Source organism: Sciurus vulgaris, assembly GCF_902686455.1.
Source record: "Sciurus vulgaris genome assembly, chromosome: 14".
NCBI lineage: Eukaryota > Metazoa > Chordata > Mammalia > Rodentia > Sciuridae > Sciurus > Sciurus vulgaris.
The window spans coordinates 93828263-93846887 of record NC_136475.1 but is presented as its reverse complement, the minus strand read 5'-3'; the positions used below and the strand labels follow the sequence as shown (position 1 = coordinate 93846887).

The window sequence follows — 18625 nt, the reverse complement described above, 5'->3', positions numbered from 1 at the left end:
GGGCCCGGCTTCCTTACCTGTGGCATGTGAGAGGGCTGGATGAGCTCACGTCTGTGGGCCATCCTAAGGGCTCCACGGACCCCTGACACGGGCTTTGGATATTTACCTCCAAGTCTGCTCATCATCCCCATCCCGGCCTTCCTGCCACCGAGGACCATGCTCAGAACACAGCAGTGTTGGAAACAGTGCTGGGTGGCATTTGGACAGACAGCTGTTTTTACGAAAGGAACAAAGTTTGTGGCTTTCTTCTCACGGCTTCTTCCTCCATGGTCACTGCTTTAATGACCGTTTACAGAAACAGATGGAGGCACTGCCCTGTGATCGCAGCTCCTTCCCCTGCGCCTCAGAAGAATCAGGGAGAGTTGTCTGCACCCCTGCACCTCTGATGTCAGAGCTCTCTGCCTGCACAGAGCGGTGGAGCGCAGACGCGTCAGTAATGGCAGGGCGCTGGGAGCTTGCATGGCCAGAGCAGGAGGCAGAGGGTAAGAAGTGGGAGCTCGCTCCAGCCACCAAGAAGCCAAGCATCTGAGGAAGAAAGGGGCCTGGGACTTGCCCTGGGGCCTTCGCTCCCCTGCTGGAGGGGAGGAGGGCCAAGGCTCTCTCAGAAAACCAGCCGAAGGTCTGACTCCTGGTAGCCCTTCCAGATTAGCTCAGGCCTGTGGGTCTCCTGGGGAGGGAGGTGCCTCTGGGCCACACCTGGAACGCTCTTCCTTAGCGCTGTGGTACCCACCTTAAGGAGACTGGGAGGCGCTACAGGGTGCCATTGAGTCTGGAACCGTAAGAAGACATGAGCCACAGAGTCCGCCAACAGACTGCCAAGAGAGGAAAAGGAGACAGGAACGTGACAAGTCCCACCCACACGACGAAGTTCCATCTGCACCGGGGCACCGAGTTGGCACATCCACAGGGAGCTGCTTCTCTCACCTTGCAAGGAGCCTGCCTGCCCTTGACCTGCCTCCCCGGCCGCCGTCCCTTCCTCTGCTCCCCTTTCGGGCAGATTTTCCGGAGAGCTCTGGACAAGGGCTTCGGCCCCTCCAATCCCAAGTCATCCCCTAAGTGCCCCGCTCTCAGACTCCCACCATCACACAGCTGCAGCTGCCCTGCCGGGGTCACCAAGGACCTCAGGTAAGGAGGTCTCAGGCAGCGTGTGCCTGCTGGCCGCACCCACTCGTGGACACACCTGGCTCACCTGCCCCAAGAGCTCGCATCTCGCAGCCTCCTTCCCGTCTCCCTGACTGCTCTCTTCCAGTCTCTTTTGCTGGTTTTCAATGTTTTCTCCAACCTCATCGTATAGTAGCACCCTAGGGCTCCCTCCTTGGACTTCATCTCCCTTCAGTCTACACTGGTCTTGTCCCAAGTGCAAAGGGTTCTGAACTTGTGTCCACTCTGGCCCTCTCCACAGGCTCAGAGGTGTCTGTCCACCCACCTGCTCGACAACAGAAATCTCTGGCGTAGTCTACCCAAACCAGAGGACTGCTCGTCCCCCCTCCAACATTTGATAATTTCCCCTTTGGCCGGTGGAAATTTGTCTTCCAGTTGCTCTGGTCAAAGGATCTGGATTCTCTTTCATCTCCTCTCTTTTCCCTTTATCCTCCGACCTGGCCTGGCACCAAATGCCACCTGGCATTACCTTCAAAGCACACTTACAGCAAAAGCAGCCCTCTCTGAAGGAAGGCAGCCTAGTCCAGAACTTCCACATCCTGTGGTAAGCACGGCAGTAGTTTTCTCAGGTGTGCCCCTGTTCAGTCTCCCTATCCTGTTCTCCTGGGGTCCCAAAGTCAAACACAGGAAGTCTTGTGTCAGGCCCCTATCGTTCTTACAGTCTGATCTGCTCTTTTCCTATTTTCTGCCTACTTCAGTCTGGAAATATCTTAATGACTTGCTTGGAGGACTTTGAGTCTCGTCTCTGCTGTCCCTGCATTGCTGTGGAGCCGACCGATGAGCTCTTGGACGAAGAGGTCGCCTTCTGCACTTCTAAAACTCCCATTTGACTCTTTTTTATATAGATTCTAATGTTCTCTTGGAAAAATCCCTCTCTTGATCCAGTGACTTTGAAGTCCTGTGTCCTACCTCATCCTGTGACTTCTGTGGATCATTTTCTAAACCCTAACTTTGACCCCTGCTGCTTCTCACATTCAGGAATGGGTCCCCGAGGGCTGCTCAAACTGGATGATAAGCAGGGTTTGACCATGCGTCTTCCTCGCACAGTGGGACTCGCTCTGGTAGACAGTTGATCACCAGCAGCCCGGGGAGGCTGGCTGCCATGTTTGTTGGAGGCTCCAGTTCCACTTTGGCTTTGGCAGAGAATTTGCCTTCTTTCCTAGGACATGCCTCACTGATCTTTCCTAGATTTCTGGGGTGTTCGCCAGGTCCTTATCTGTAAATTAAAGTTAACACAATCTACCTTGCACACGACAACAAAACGTAATGGGTAGAAAGATTTGTTCTAAGGCACCAGGGTCTCCAGGTCCCGCTCCCTGTTGTCCAAGCACCCACTTCTCCCAGAGCAGACACCAGCCTTCCTCTTCTGCACTCACGTGTTCAATGCTAGAGCCTGTTGGGGCTGCTTTTATAGAAATGAGCAGAGCGTCTGTGCACTTCTTCAGGAGGATCAAAGGACAGACTGCAGGATGGTCCTCGACTTCCTGAGACTCGGATTCTCCATGCAGCAGGCCGGAGTGATGCCTCCCCAGGATAAGCGTGAAGAGAGCGCATGTGAAGTACCAAACGGGGTCTGATACGCCATCGGATCTCAATTAAGGAAAGCCCTTTTAATGTGCCTATCACCCTGACAGGACATAAACCCAAAGAACAGGAAGCATGAGACTCTGCCATTAGCAAGAGATGGTTCTGCCACCTGCCCCCAAGCTGTGCTTGTCCCGGGAGATGAAGCTGAGGTCTGACAGTGGCCTGTGGCCTCCCTCTCCACTGCCTGATGCACATTCAGATGGTCCTCCAGCTTTGTCACCAACCTGTCAGAAGCGGGATTGCATGTGGGTCAGAGGGTGGGGCTCTGCATGTTCAGATCAATGTGCACTTTCTGCAGAAAGTTTGCCATCCCGAGGATATTGACGTCCCCTTTAAAAAGCTGCATTCACAATGTTCTCTGAATTTGACGTAAGTGGAACTGAATTGTGTTGTTTTTCAATGAGATTTTGGGCCAACTCATTATTTGAGAACATAAGCAAACTTTGAATTAGTTCTAAAAGACACAAACGAAGTCTTAGATTCAACATCTCAGCAGTTGCCGAGAACTGACGCTGAGCTGCATCCTAGGGAATCAAATCCGTGACTCAAAAACGGCAAGATGTAGCAGAGTAGGCGCGACGGTGACCCCTGAGGCACGCAGCTGGTCAGGGGCCGCACAAGGGCGAGAGACCTCAGGTGGCTGGAAGAAGGGGTGGACATCCAATGAGGACGATCTACCCTGAGGATCCGCTCCTAGAATGACTTTCGAGGCGAAGCCAGCTGGATCGTCAGTGCGCTCCCACCTTCCTCTCACCCTGGGGGTCAAGGCTGCCTCTGCTCGTCCCTGGGTGGCACCCACAGTGCCCTGTGACTTCCAAAGGCTGCGGTGGCCCTGGGCTCTCTGGGGAGGAAGAGTCATCAGCTCATCTCAGGGCTCCGTGGGACTCAGAATGTTCTAGACCTGTGCAGCAGCACATGAGCCACCCTGAAAGGTGCAGAACCAGTTTGCACAAACGCCTGGTGGAGGGAAGCAAGTCCGCAGCACAGGCCACGGGTCCCCGGGAGTGACTCCGGCTCCCGCAGCCTCCCTGCACCCCGCCCTCCCCTGCGCCTGGCCCACTTTGCCCGGAGCATCCATGGGAGGGTGTTCAGGGAGGACTGAGAACGCCCCTCCTGCTCCCTGCCAGGGCATTTGCATTTTTGGAAGAGATTCTTACTTCTTTTTAAGGCTCAGAGTGAGAAGCTTTTAGAAAAGCTAAAAATATCTGTTAAAGAAGAAGGCGGGCGACTATCCAGCCTTCTCTTCTTTCTGTGCAAAAGGCTCAGCCGCACCGGGGCGCAGAATCCGCTTGCAGACCCTCGCACAGGCTGGAAGTGGCTGGAGGGAGAGGTGCTGCTGGGGCCTGGATGTTTTAGGAATAAAGTTACATGGGGAGAAAGGTAAAAGAAACCCAGGAGTGCACAACAAGATCGTAGGCGCTCACAGCCGCAACGGCCTGCAGAGCTCACCAAACACAAATCCCTCCCGTTACAACAAAGGAAACCAAGGAGCAGATTAAACAGCCTCCTGAACCACAGCACCAAGGAGCTGCACCCGCTGAGAGGACAGGCTCCCTCTGCCCTGCTGGGAAGGCATCCTGTCCCCACCAAGCCCCTGTGCCCACAAGTCCACAGAGGAGCTCGGGGGCTCTGCTCTGACCACCGTGAGGATGGCGCCCCTGGTTCAAGGATACGCTGGGTTTTCTGCAGCCTGAGCCTCCAGCAGCCTGAACAAGCTGCCACCACCTGCAGCCAGGTCCAGCTTGCGTCCCTCACAGACGGGATGCTCTTCCAAGGGAGTCCCCACCGAGACCCGCAGCATCAGAAGAAGGGCCTCCAGCTCATTTGGGCACCGAAGAATCCAGTGCTCAGTGGATTTCAGAGCCATGCACAGCCTCTACCCTCCATTCCAGAGGCAGAAACAGAGGACACAAGCAGGCACAAGACATCCGTCAGCACCAGCAGGCCACTCTGCTTTCACCTCCCCCACCATTGGGTTTTCCCTTCATGTGTGGTTGTTGCTGTCACCATTTATTCTTCCCATCAACACCCTTAATCGAGGGCCCACTGTGCTCCAGGCCCATGCTATCGAGCGGTCCTTGATAGCAGAGGACCAGTGCTGAGCAGGACAGGTTCCAGCTCGGGGACTTGACTTTCCACTGATTCTATGTGGCCAGCGTCACGCATGAGACATGGGAGTCCTGCACAAATACAGGGGATGTGACTGAAACCTGGCTTCTCTTCCTTCAGCACGTGAACACCACCCTTCAGCTCCGGTCCCCCGCGAGGTGAAGCACAGAGTCTCACCAAGGCACACCACGGCCTCGGTGGCATGGCCTCGCCCCCTTCCTCGCTCTTCTTACTGGGCACAGAAGCTGGGGCAACCAGGATCCATCTGGGTCTGCCTGCCGCCCCTACTCGGGCCACTGCCTGCCTGCTGCCTCCCCCGGTCCCCTTCTTCCTCTCCCACCCTCCTGATCACCTGGACAGCTGTCATCACTGCCTGCGCTGGGGAACGCCGTGCAGATGCTACCTCACTCAGCCTCGCGGTGCCCTGTGCCTGAGCCACCGCCTCTCGGCCTTTCCTGCCCAGGAATCACCCGGGCAGCTTTAAACTATGACACCTGGCTTCCCGCCTGAGTTCCTGATGTCACTGGTCTCAGGTGCTGGAGCGTCAGACCCCTACCTGGCCCCTCAGAAGCAACGAGGCCGAGAGGCACTGCCTTAGGTAAAGTTTCCTCCACTTCACAGAAGAAAGCACCAATGCTAATTCAGTCGTTCCTACTTAAAACTAAGAAGCCATTTCTGTGTGCATGAGAGTCCCTCTTGGGCAGGTGACTGCTGTAAGCTCATAGCTCTTACCAGTACAGGGTGGCCAGATTTGGTCAATAAGCCTGCAGGATGCCCTATTGCGTTTGAGGTTCAGATCAATGACAAATTTTTAGTATAAGCATGTTTCTAATACTGCATGGCAAATACTCAGAATAAAACCTATTGTTGGTCTGAAATACAAACTGAGCTGGCGGTCTTATATTTTATCCGGTGACTCTCCTCCAGTACATCATCGAACACAGAACCGAAGAGTGCACAGTCTTATCGGGAGGAAACTTCCTACATCATATTTTCAAGTTATTACATACAATTTTACTCTTGCCCTCAATTTGCCTACAAGGTCAACACTTGCTGGGACTCACCAACAGAATGTCCGTAGTGCTAACAGTAAAACAAGGATGGTGGGCTTCCCAGGCCTCTGCACGCCTCGCCCTCCGGCATTCCTGGCAGCAGACTTCCCACCTCTTGCTTCGCACACCCCTCCTGCGAGGCTGGTATTAATTTTCCCAGGGCACAGGTGGAGGAGCCCTGACAGCGGTCACAAGGAAGCCCCATGAACTGCCAGTTAGCCCAGCCTTCAGGGCAGACACTGAGTTTTGGATCACACAGTGCTGCGGTGGGGACAGATTTACTCTAAGGTTTCAATCTCTCAACTCTGAAGTCCACAATTCTAAAACTGCAGCCAATGAATGGCTAGCTGAATGGTTAGCTAGATGACTGAACAATCCCATTTCACAAAATCCCATCCTCAGGAAAGGCAGGTCTTCAGGAACCCATGGTGGTGACCCGCGTTCAGCCAGCCCCACTCAGACAGATGAAGAGGGGCCTGGCCTTCTGCCCCCACCCTGGAAGCCACTTTCCCCCATCCAACGCCTGCATGAGAAGCACCCCCCGAGGGCTGGGGGGGAGCCCACTTCTTCCAGCTCTGCTCACTTCTCCTTGAGGCGTGATTTCTCCATACAGTTAGTTTAACAATTCAAAGGATCTCAGCAGCTCCAAGTGATTATTGAACCCCCCCCAGCCCACAACCTTCTAAAACTTCCATATCAGCTTTCAGCAAATTGTCCCACTACCAACACCAAAAAGAATAAACAAGAACGACAGAGATATAGGCAAGTTCTCCTGCTGGTCGCCTCCCCATGAATGCCAGTAACCTCCAGTGTGAAAGCATATCTTCGTTCTAACAAATCTCATGGAGGGAGACCCTCCACGAGACCCTCAGTGACCGCCCTCTAGTCAGCCTGCCCTGCCCCACCTCATCCCAGGGTCAGGGGACACTGGTCCTCTGGCTGCCTCTCCAGCATGGATGGGCAGCACTGGAGGCAACTCTGGGGTCCCACTGTTTATCCCCCTGTGTCCTCTGGCCACAAGGCTAGCCTCTCAGGCACACCACACTCACCCAGAGTCCTGGGCTTCTCCAGAAGAGACATGTGGACATGTAAGAGCAGGTTTATGATGGGAACCGGCTCTCACAACCACGGAAGCCACGAGTCCCACAGTCCACCATCTACAACCAGGAGAATGGTTGAAGTGATTCAGTCTAAGTCAGATGCTCAAGAGTCAGAAGCACTGTGTCAGAGGGCAGGCCAAGATGGAAGGCCTAGCTCAACAGAGAAAGAGGACCTTGTGCTCTCTCCACCTCTTTGTTTGATTTAAGCCCTCCACAGAGTGAATGAGGCCCATCCCGCTGTTGAAGGTGGACCTCTGGATTCAGATGCTAATCCCTTTGCAAACCACTCTCACAGACACACCTAGGAATATCTTACCAGTTATATGGGCAGCCCGTAGCCAAGCCAAGTCGACACATGAAATCAACCATCCATTCAATTATGCCTCTTGGTCCCAAGTAAGTTGGTAGACCCAGTCCAGGGGCTTCCTGCCCTGCCTACCCATTGCTGCCCTGAGGTCAGGGGGCACTGGGAGCTTGAGCAAGGAGGGAGTGACTGGGTCTGTCTACGGCCCAGGCACCCACCACCCCGCTGCCAAGCTTATCAGACATGGCTTCCTCAGGACACACTGGCACGTCGCCCACGCACACACAGCCATGCACAGTCACGTGCACACACATGGGTTAATCCTGCATCGCTCCCTGCCACTGACTTCCCACAGAGCTGAGCGGGTCGTGTTCTGACTTCAACAATGACTTGCTAGGTTTTTCTGTTCTCTTCAGTATTGTAAGCCCTCTCTGTCCCTCTAATGGCCTAAAAAATCAAGGAATTGAGGAGACAGTGAGAGGATGAGTGAAGGGGCACCAGAGCCAGGGGCCCCATACGGTGGTCTCCAAGCCACATGCAGTCCTCGGAAGCCATGGCCAAATCTCAGCTTTCACCAAGAGAAATAAAGTCCCAGATCTCCTGGCAAAACCAAATGTCCTCCCATTTTACTTGAAAGAGAAGGATGCACCCTATACAGCTGTGATTTTGCTAACAGGAAAATGCTCCTTCCCACTGAAAAGGCTGCTCAGGAGCCTCTAAGGCAGCCCTGGGGGCAGCTGGCAGCACGTGATCCTCCAGTCCCTTCTAAACTGTGCACGTGCAATGCATGCTCTGGGCAGAGGTTCAGCGTGAGTTACCACTGAGCTTACCTCAAGTTCTTTAAAAGGCTTGTAATTTACAAATCTCTCCAGATTCTTTCCCTCTAAGTTGCAAAACTACCCATATATTTAGTTACATGCATTGTCCTATTCCTCCCTGGCTAGGGACATATATGATCAGCTGCCACCTTCTGCTTAAACTCCTTCCTTGGATTCTTATTCCGCCTAAAGGAACAACAAAAGTCCTCGTACTGTCCCTCTGTACTTCCCCTCCTTCCCTTCCCACCCCACAGCACCTGGACCACGCCTGCAGGCCCAGGGCGGCCCGCCCTGAGGCCCTGGTTCCAGGGACGCCTCCCGACCTTCCTGGTGTCTCCCTATGCTGTCACCTAGAGCTGTGCCCTTCTCTTGCCCGTCACTTAGGGCCCTGTGGCTTTGCATTCAGACAGTGGCCCTTTGATCAGGACAGAGCTTCTTCCCTGGGCAGTCAGTTCCAGGCTAGATAGCCCTAAGGTCCCCCGCAGAAACCAGCTCAGCAGCGCACTTCCTGAGGGAGAACCCCGCTGCCCAGGCTAGTCCGAGGACAGGAGGAATCTTACATTGTCTTCTAGTTGACCTTCTCAGCTATTGCCCTGCCCATTGACTGAACCACCCCAGAAGCCAGATCGTGGCTAGTGGCTAATGGCTCTGCGGCAATTGTCCTCTCAGTTCCCTTTTGTTCTGAGCCTGGGCTCCCCAGCAGGGTGACCGGCTTCCCTGCAGCCACCAGGTTGATGAGCCCAGGAAAGGCCACTCAGCACTGCAGGGTCGCCTCCCCCAAAATGAGGAGCGTGAGCTGAACAGCGTCTCAAAGCGACCTAACTGCTTCCCTTCAGTAAGCTGCGTGGGGAACTCGACAAAACACACACACACCACCTTCTCTCACACACTCAGGGGTATCTCCTCCCATAACGGAAACACTCTCCCTCCCCGTGAAGACAGGGCAAGGTGCTCCTGAGGTGGGGGCTTCCCCCCCTTCCAGAGTCAGAGTCCAGTGCCCCTGGGCAGGACTCCGTCCTACACTCCCTGTGAAAGTGACCAGTAAGCTGAACGACAAAAGTGAAGACACAAACGCACTCAGGAGACCAGGGCCAGGGAAGAAAGAGGAAGGGAAACAATTAATGTCCCTGTGCGCTGGGAGTCTAGGCAGCAGCCTGGGGAGAACTTGGCCAGATTCAGGGCGTCAGTCCCCAGGAAAGGGTCTCAGGTCCTGGGGTAGCTGCTCAGCCTGCCCGGCAGGTGTTTTAAAATCCCAGGTGAATGTCCCCGTGACCCTCACTCCTGCTTTCTGCTCGGGCCTGCCCTTGCTCCTTCCCAGCTCTCAGGACAGCCCTGGCCACTCACTGGAAGGCTGGGGACCAGCAGTCCTTCTCGGGAGCTGCCAGGCAGTGGCCCTACTGGAGCTCAGACACAACACTGAGGAATCTCTCGGGGTCCCCAGAGTGGCAACCAATCGGCTCCCGATCAACTGGTCAAAAGCAAGCTGGTAACTAGCTGGTGACCAGGTATTTTGCCTGACTGTCTGCAGTATGTCACAGTCGGCAGAAGCCGCTATGTCCGTGAGGCTCGTGAAATGCTGTGGTGTAGCATCCACAGAGATGGTCGGTGTCCCCTCTAAGGGACTCACGTTCTTCCAGGCAGCCCCTGTCCACACCACCTACCTGCCCTCCGCGGGTCCCTTCTCTCTCATGACAAACCCATGGTGGCTGACCTGCCCCCAAGCCCCATCATCTCTAGACAAATGCAAAGGTGCTTGCTGTGCACTGAGCTGAAGATGTGGAGTAAAGGGGGTATTGTCACATCGGGGAGCTTTGCAGCCGGCGGCACAGACCCTGGCTTATAGAGCTCTCCCCACCCACCTTCAATTACCTATTTGTTCAAAAGTGTGTACTTTAATCTCTTTTTTGTTTTCTTCCAAACTATGACTTTCATTCTGAGCTAGGATTTTGCTTTAAAGAAGATGGCATATATGAAGAAGAGATTTCTCTATTCTCTTGAGGGAAAAACACATTGCGATTGAGGTTTGCATTAGGATGTTTTTGTTCCTTCTGCTGGACACATGGATTGAGCTAGAAAATGGAGAATCGCTCATTCTACTGGTTTCTAGTAGATGACCTTGGGCAGGTCATTTCAACTCTTCATCTGCTGCTCACCCACAAACTAAGGTCAGGCATGCCCTCCTCACAGGTAGTTGTGACACTCAAAAGTTAGCATGGGAAAATGTTAACACATGACCTTGACCCCTTGACCTTTCCACTGCCTGCTTCTGCCCTACTTTCCACAAAATTGACTTTCACAGTTGTTTCCACATTAGCCAAAGTAGAGCAGCAATCCCGGTGGAGTGAAGGGGAAGGTATAATTTATTCTAGGCCATTGGTTCGTTGGGATTTTCCATGCCACACCTTTAAGCAGTGGATAATTGAAAGCTGACTGTACCATTAAATTAGCATCAGCCTTCACTTCACTTAAACGTGCATCGCATTGTCTGTTAGTACCAAGGGGTAAATTCCTTCGTGGCTAATGAGTCGATACTGCCAGCCTGGGAGTCAGCCTCTGGATGAAGCCAGCCCATGGAGGAGCAGCCTGGGCAGCCCTTTACCAGAGGAAGGCCTCCTAGCTTCTACCCTGAAAGCCCTGCACCGAAAAGCTGAAGGCAAAGCAGAAAGAATCTGAAAAGAAATTCACCCCTGGGTGTGACTCCAAGCACACTGGTAAGGACAAGTCCCTCTGTACACAAACAGTGAGAAGACAAACATCCCCAGGGAATGTCAAGAGTGCAGTGGCATTAGCATCACAGAGCAGGGGGGGACTCCCCGGTAGGAGGAGCATCCCACGCTGGAAAACAGGCGGGGCAAGAGGACAGGCTGGAGAGGGCCCTGGTTTATAACATCCTTCCCAACTGGGCCACTCGCTGCACCATGTGCTGAAGGGCTCCATCCGGCTCATCATGATCTGCAGTTTGAAAGTGAGTTTTCTTTCAGTTTTTGCTCCCTTTGAACAAACAAAACCAGAAATTGGTATTAATGCAACTGATCGCTTTGTAAGAATTCCAGCTGTCAAATCAGAGCAGGAGACTGTCAGAATGACAGGGATCACCCAGAAAAGACCAGGGCCCCAGGGGAGGGCGGCTCAAAGGAGGTGCAGTGGACATTTATGGGACACCAGCCACAGGCACGTGGGCAAATGGAAGGAGAAGACGAAAAGAACAGGGAAGGGAAAGGAACTCGCAGGATTTGGGGAACTGATCGTCCCAACTCACAGGGTTTCACTCCAACCTGCAAAGAGAACACCATGTACAGGATTGCAGCCCCAAGACCCTCTGTGCAGAAGGAAGGAAACCACATGGCGCAGCCCCTGCCCTGCTCTGCAGGTCTGCAGAGAAGAGCTGCGCCCAGCAGGCCCTGCAGGAACGTGGCTGGAGAGTACCAGCAGCCTCAGCCACCAGACTGGCTTCTCCTTCCCAGTCCTGACCATGTCAAAGCAAGGGCAGCACCTCACATGCGGAGGTTTGAAAGGGATCCCAATCTCACTTCAGGCTAGCAACGGGCTGCATGCAGGCCTCCGGTGTAGTGGGTAGCCACAGCAGAGAGGTGCCCCAGCCTGGCCTTCTAAGCCCCAAAAGCCAGGGCTCCTGGCTCCGGGGCTCGGGCACAAACAGCAATGGCTCTCTTCAGCCGATCATTGTACAGTCGGGACTCCAAACCTGGAGTGCTAGTAAGACGTCCATGAAGGAAAAGACATGGCAGGCACCCCTTACAGTTCCAGATCCTGGTAACAGGCATTGGAACTAACCCGAGTCTTTAAACATGATAGGACATCTCTGCTTTTCTACTAGACTTTATGATGATAAAATACAAATAGATGACATAGATTAACATCATCTTTATGTTAACTTTAAATTGAAAATAATAGTAACTTCCTTTCTCATCTTGTTTCGTAAGCAATGGGGAGTGAGAATTGAGTGCTTTGCATTCACAGAAATACTTGACCAACAGCTTCTTGAGGATTTTGCTAAAGGAAAAATCAAAATACTTTCCAGAATTATGTTTCAAAAATCAATGCTAAATTAAGACATTTAAGGTTTATAATGAATTTAGTTCTACTATGATCCATTATGAATTATCCTAGGTAAACAAGGGTGTTTCAGAGTCAGGGAAGCTATTAGTGTAGTGCACCACATCCACAGATTTAAAGAGAAACAAAATCAGAAGATTAGCTCAATTGATGCAGGAAAAGTATTCAACAAATTTCAAAATGCCTTTGAGATTAAGAAAAAGGCTTCCTGTCATTACTCAGTAAAGCTCCTAGCTACATCAATAATATTCACCCATGCTTTCAGCAAATACATTAAATATTATAAACTGAGCCTCCTCCTCCAAGTAACAAGGCGGGTGGGCGTCCTGAAGCCAACCTCCGCTCAGAGGTGCTGCGACCCCGGAGCCAACCTTCAGGGTTCCAACCCGACTCCACCCTCCCTGGCTATGTCACCCTGGGCACGGCCTCAATTCTGCCTCAGTTGTCCACTGACAGACCCTGTCCCTGGAGGACTTCTCCCGGCTTCCCTGGACCTCATTCCACCAGGCCTCATTCCTGGGCCTGCCTTCAGCTCACCTTGTCCAGTTGAAACAAGAATCCCGCCGAGTCCGTTTATTGAGAACCCCCACCCCTGTATCTGATCTGCTTCCATATCTGACCAAGTTCCTCACCCGACACCTTTGATGTCCAAGTCCTCGGCTGCCTCCGCTCACAGCCAAGCCCCGGTGTCTCCTTGTGGTCACTTTCCACCCACTGGGCTCCGTCCTGCTTCTTGGTCTCTGCCGGCTGCTGTCCTTGCAGCAGCCAGTGGAGCTCAGTCTTGCTCCTCTGTGGCTGCAGTCCTGAACAACGCCTTCCCTGCAGTTTGAACAAGCCACAAGACTTAAACAAAGAAATACTTTAGCAAGAATTTTCCTTAACACTGCCGATAAGGTGAAAACTACTAGAATTTGCGTCCCAGAGCTGTCAGGAAGATGAAGAGTTAACACGTGCAAGAGTATCCAGCACTTAAAAAACACCATAAATTTTGATGATTATGACTGCACAGTTATATATTTTTCAAAAAGAAAAATAATGAGTGGGAAGCAATAGACAAAATGTCAGGAAAAGAATCCTAGGAAACCACAAATAAATTATCAGATATGAGATTTCTGGAACATAAAACCAATTTTAAAAATCAACAACCATCATTTTATGCTAAAGTAAAAATTTTTGTCTTGTTCAGTGAAAACAAAATAAAGGAAATAATGTGACAAAAGATGTGTAAAATATATACGAGGGACAACATAAAGTATTGTCAAAGACCCAAGGATCAAAGCAAGTTGAGAATTGCATCCTGTTATACCTGAAGAGAGACTCCACAATGAATGTCAGGTCTCTCAAATTGTTCTACAAATGCAATACTGTCACCATTGCAATCTTTGAATCGCTGGCAAATAGTTTCTGTGCTTTCAGATCTCAAATTACCATAAAGTCACAGTAACTCAATTTCTTGTGGTTGACGCAGGTGTGGTCTACTGAACCAGTGACACTAAGCAGAGATCCCCAAGATGCACTCACACAGCACAGAAGTGCAAGTTGTTAAGCGCTACGTCCATTCGCTGTGGATGTGTTTATTCCACACCAGATTCTACGAAGGGCTTGAAGCACATTATCGTCCATTCAGTTCTCCAAGGCAGGCACTGATGTCACCTCCTTTTTATGGATGAGGGAAACAGAGGCTCAGACCCAGAGACAGTGGAACGGCCTAAAGACCACGCACCTCATAAGTATTGGAGTAGAAGTCGGAGCCCAGACTGCTGGTCCCCATAACCACTGCCACACCACGTCCTTTAGAAACCCCGGGCTCAGAGGAAAGAGCAACAAAATTCATAGGTAGAGACTAGAACCTTCTTCACCCTGTGATGGCAGCTGGCTACCCACATCCAACACGCACAAGCACACGCTCCAGAACTAGTAATCTAAAAGCAAAATATTGGGAGAAAGTACAAGCGAATGTCTTGTATTGTGAATTGGGAAGAGTTTTCTTAGACAAGTTCCGAGAGCACAAGCATTTTAGTAAAAGACAGATAAATTTAGCTACGTTAAAATTTTAGACTCTTTTTGCTGTTTCTCACAGTTGAACCAGAAGATGGAGGTGCAGAGATGTTGCTGCGTCGCGAGGTGTGGCTGTCCCGTGCCAAGCTCTACTCTGGTCGTGACATGCCTACGCGGCTGTTAGAATGCGTGGCCCAGGCTGTGCGCTGCCTCAGGGCAGACCCCTTTCCAATATCATGCTAACAACGCTGTGTTGGAAACAGAACGTCTAACACTTGCGTGGAGCCCGAGGAACCCTCACAGGATGCCTTCAGGGGCACACCACAGTCCGTGGGGAACGCAACGCCCCAGGAAGCAGCTTCCCTGGGGAGTGGAACCCCACAGGGGCAGGCAAAGACTTCACAAGCGTGCAGATGTATTTCTTGAAAAAGATGACCATTCAAAACATGTTCTCAGGTTAGGCCTGGTGGAACATACCTGGGCGTCCATTTTATTCTTGTATTTTATGACTTGCTTGAAATCCTGGGTAATTAAAATGGTTAAGGAAAATTCTGTCTTGGGAGGAAGATGGAGTCTGAGGGGAAGAGCAAGCAGGAGGAGGCGCTTCAGGAGGGGCGTTCAGCAGCCCAGCTGGAGGAGCAGGAGGTGTGGGCTGGAGACGTGGCCGTGGAGATGTTTTGCTAATAGATCAGAGGGGGAGAAGGGCAGAACAAAGAAATAATACAGAAGGATTTTGAGGTTTTTGTTCAGATGACCAGGAAGATGGTGGAGGCTTTGCCAGTGGGGGGGGGGGGGTAGGTGCAGAAGAGCGAGTTCGGGAGAGAAGTCGTGAGCCTTGTGTTCCCGCTGGATGTCATCATCAAACTTCCGATGAGTAGTATAGACGAGGCAGACGGATCGGACGAGGCAGACCTGGAGCTCAAGGGCAAAGTCAGAGCTGAAGACAAATTTGGAAGCCCCTAGCTGAGGGATGGCATCTAAAGTTGGGGAGAGCCCTTCGTGGGGAGTGCATGGAAAAGAAAAGTGGGTCACGTGTCAAGTTTCGGGTGTTCTAAAATGGCAGGTGGGTCAGGGGGAGTGTAGCTGGCTAAATATGCACAAGTCCTCGCCCCGGAGCCCATGAGTGTGTTCTTGTTATGCTTTGGATGTGAGGTGATCCCCAAAAGTTCCCTAGTGAGACAACGCAGGAAGGCTCAGAGGAGAAGTGACTGGCTGGTAAGAGTCTTAACCCAACCAGTAACTAATCCCTGGTGGGATTAACTGAAGTAGTGGGTGTGGCTGGAGGAGGTGGGAATTGGGTTGTGGCTTTGGGGTAGATAATTTGTATCTGGAGAGTGGAGTTTCTCTCTCTCTCTCTTTTCTTCCTGATCACTGTGATGTGAGCTGCTTCCCTCTGCCACCATCTCCCACCATGATGTTCAGTCTCACCTGGAGCCCCAAGGAATGGAGCTGGCCTTCTATGGACTAAGACCTCTGAAACCGTGAGCCCTCAGATAAACCTTCTGCTCCTGCAGAGGAAGAGCTTACCACCGGGTTCGTGACAGTGAAAGGTGTTGACCTGGACGGAGAAGCTGCAGAACGTGTCAAACCTGCCTTAATGGCAGGGTGAAGAGAGGACAGGAGGCGAGGCCTCATGGGGGTGCGGGCAGCCTCCGGGGTGGCTAGAATAAGGGCTTGAGAGCCGCAGGAGGTCCGAGGGACCTCCTGTGTTCAGTCAGATGAGTTTGACCTTGAAAACATCCCAGTAGAAACTGACGAACTCACCACCCAGGGCCAAGCCCAGGGCCACTGAGAGGGGAGGAGCCCCAAGGTGCAGCCACGACATGCCTCCGGAGAAACCAGGCAGGAAGTGGGCTGTGGGGCAGCACCGGGGGGATGCGATGAGAAGTGACCTTCCCCTCTGAGCACCCCCACCAGCTTGGGGTTGGGGGTTCAGCCAATCAACTTAGGAGAAAGGAAGGGGAGGGGGTTAGCAGGTTAGAAGAGTCCAGATGCGAAGGTGTCATTTGGCAGAACAGAAAAGTGGGCCCCATTTCCCAGGTGGAAACCGAGTGGGGGCCACCTGACCTCACTCAGTTTCTGCCCCTCGACTTCCCTGGTCTCTCCTCAAGGGGTTGCTGCTTAAGAATCCATTCCAGAGTCGAGGGATCAATAGTCCCAGGCAAAAGAAGACTGGAAGAAATCATGGTTTTCTCTTACATTCCCTAGTGAAAATCTTGCAAATTCTCCCAAATGTCATGCTGCATCGAGTGCTGGAAACAAATCCTAGTTCTAGAACTTTGACAACAGCAAGGGCTGTTCCAAAGAACACCGTGGGGCAGCAGACCCAGGCTCCTCTGGGATGGCTTCGAAGCATTGAAGCTCGTTTTCAGATTAATTGCTTTTTTAAAATTCAACATAAAGCATTATCATCAGCTGTATGAAATCTGCTGTCATTTCTTAGTCTTTAGACATCAGGATTATTTTAATTGTGTTGCAGTTTCTGTGGGTCTACGACGCTAACCTTATGTTCCTAGAGAAGCTGCCTTCCCTGCCTCCCCTACTCAGTGAATGATTTTATAACCATGAAAGTGTTACTGGTTTATTTATATTTAATCAAGACAAACTACAAAAACTTGATAACTTACTCCCAAGAGCTTTGCCTCATTGATGACAGATGAGGGGAAAAAGCATTCAGGAACTTAATCTGATTTACCCTCATAAATATTCAAATTGTACATATTTGCTCCACAAAACAGTTGTTTAAGTGGTTTTAATTTATTTTCAATTTTATTGTCTCAACTGTATGATTCAAATCAACTGTTGAATTTGTTTGGTAACACTTTTCAATAGATGTTGAAGTCTCTCTCTCTCTCTCTAAATTAAACACACTGCAACTTCAAAAATCCTACAGTTCATTCTACCAATTTCAAGCAGCTATTTTATTATATCAGTTAAAACAATCCCTGTACATGCAGCAAGAGTTGATGCTGAAATTTATCCATTATCAATAATTTTTTGGTTTAAAAAAACTGCTTCTGAGAGTTCTATTTCCGGTTATATGGAAGGCTAAGTACTCAGATTAAACATAAGAACAAGTAAAAATTTTGATTAATGTTTTTAATTTTTTTATTTCTTTTAATTGGTTATACATGACAGTAGAATGCACTTTGATAAATCATATATAATAGTGTGTAATTTCTCATTCTTCTGGTTATACAGGATGTAGAATCTCACTGGTCATATAGTAATATATGTACATAGGGAGATAATGTCTGATTCATTTTACTATCCTTCCTATCCCCACTCCCCTCCTTTCAATCTCCCTCTACCTAATCTAAAGTAGCTCTATTCTTCCCTAGCCCCGACCCCCATTGTGAATTAGAATCTGCGTAACAGAGAAAACATTTGGCTTTGGGTTTTGGGAATTGGCTTATTTCACTTAGCATGATATTCTCCAGCTCCATCCAGTTACCAGCAAATGTCATCATTTCATTCTTCTTTAAGGCTGAGTAATATTCCATCATGTGTTTATGTATATATATACACACACCACATTTTCTTTATCCATTCATCTGTTGATGGGCACCTAGGTTGGTTCCATAGCTATTGTGATTTGAGCTGCTATAAACATCAATGTGTTTGCATCACTGTAAATATGCTGATTTTAAATCCTTAAAAAATCTTTATGACAGAATATGGAATGATTAGGCCAAAATCTAAGGGAAAGTTGGAAAGAAAAAAGTAAGAGCAGCAGAGAACAACTTGGGCCTTGAGAGCGAATCTGGTGAGCTTTCGTTTCATGACCTTTGTGAAGAATCCCAAGTCCCCAGTGGAATGGAGAGTCTAATAGGAGACCCTCCCTCTGTGAGTCTGAGATTCCCCAGGACCCTAGTCTCTTTGTAAAGGCCCAGGGGAAGCAGGCCTCACGCTTACAGCCCCAGGGTCTGGCTTGGTGCTGAGCTCGACAGCAGGGGAAGACTTTGAGAATCCGTAATGAAAGGCAAGCTTCCACCCAAATCAACCCAACTGAATACTAACTAAGCAAAAGTCATCGCTGGAAGGGTTTTTGGACTTTTTGACAAATACTACCGATAAAATTGGAGGAGCTATATTAATATCAAACAAAAATGCATCATAAAGCAGAACTTGATTAGAGACGATAATAAAAGAAGATTCATCGGGAAACATTTCTTCTCGGATTCTGCTTTTCCTTTGTGCCTAGTTTCATTTTTGTTTGAGGATCTGCTGTTCCTCTCATCCATGATTTTTACCCCAAAACCTTCCGTACTCTATGAGACCTTCCCAACATGCTAAAGGCCCGGGCTTTGACACTTAGAAATGGTCCCCAGAGAGAGGGCCTGAGATGTGAATCTGCACGGCAGGGTTTCTAGGGGTGATCTCTAAGGACGCCTCACAGGGGAGGAAGGCAGAACCGGGCCG

At 50.7% G+C, this 18625-nt stretch overlaps 1 long non-coding RNA gene across 1 annotated transcript; it reads right to left on the bottom strand.

Annotated features, from left to right (window-relative positions):
- Positions 1 to 10993: 10993 nt before the first annotated feature.
- On the bottom strand, positions 10994 to 13041 carry LOC306643845. The gene is made up of 3 exons (XR_013759079.1): positions 12838 to 13041; positions 11356 to 11406; positions 10994 to 11118 (listed from the first exon to the last, which is right to left on the bottom strand). It is a non-coding gene; the product is annotated as an uncharacterized lncRNA (long non-coding RNA).
- Between the last annotated feature and the right edge of the window lie 5584 nt (positions 13042 to 18625).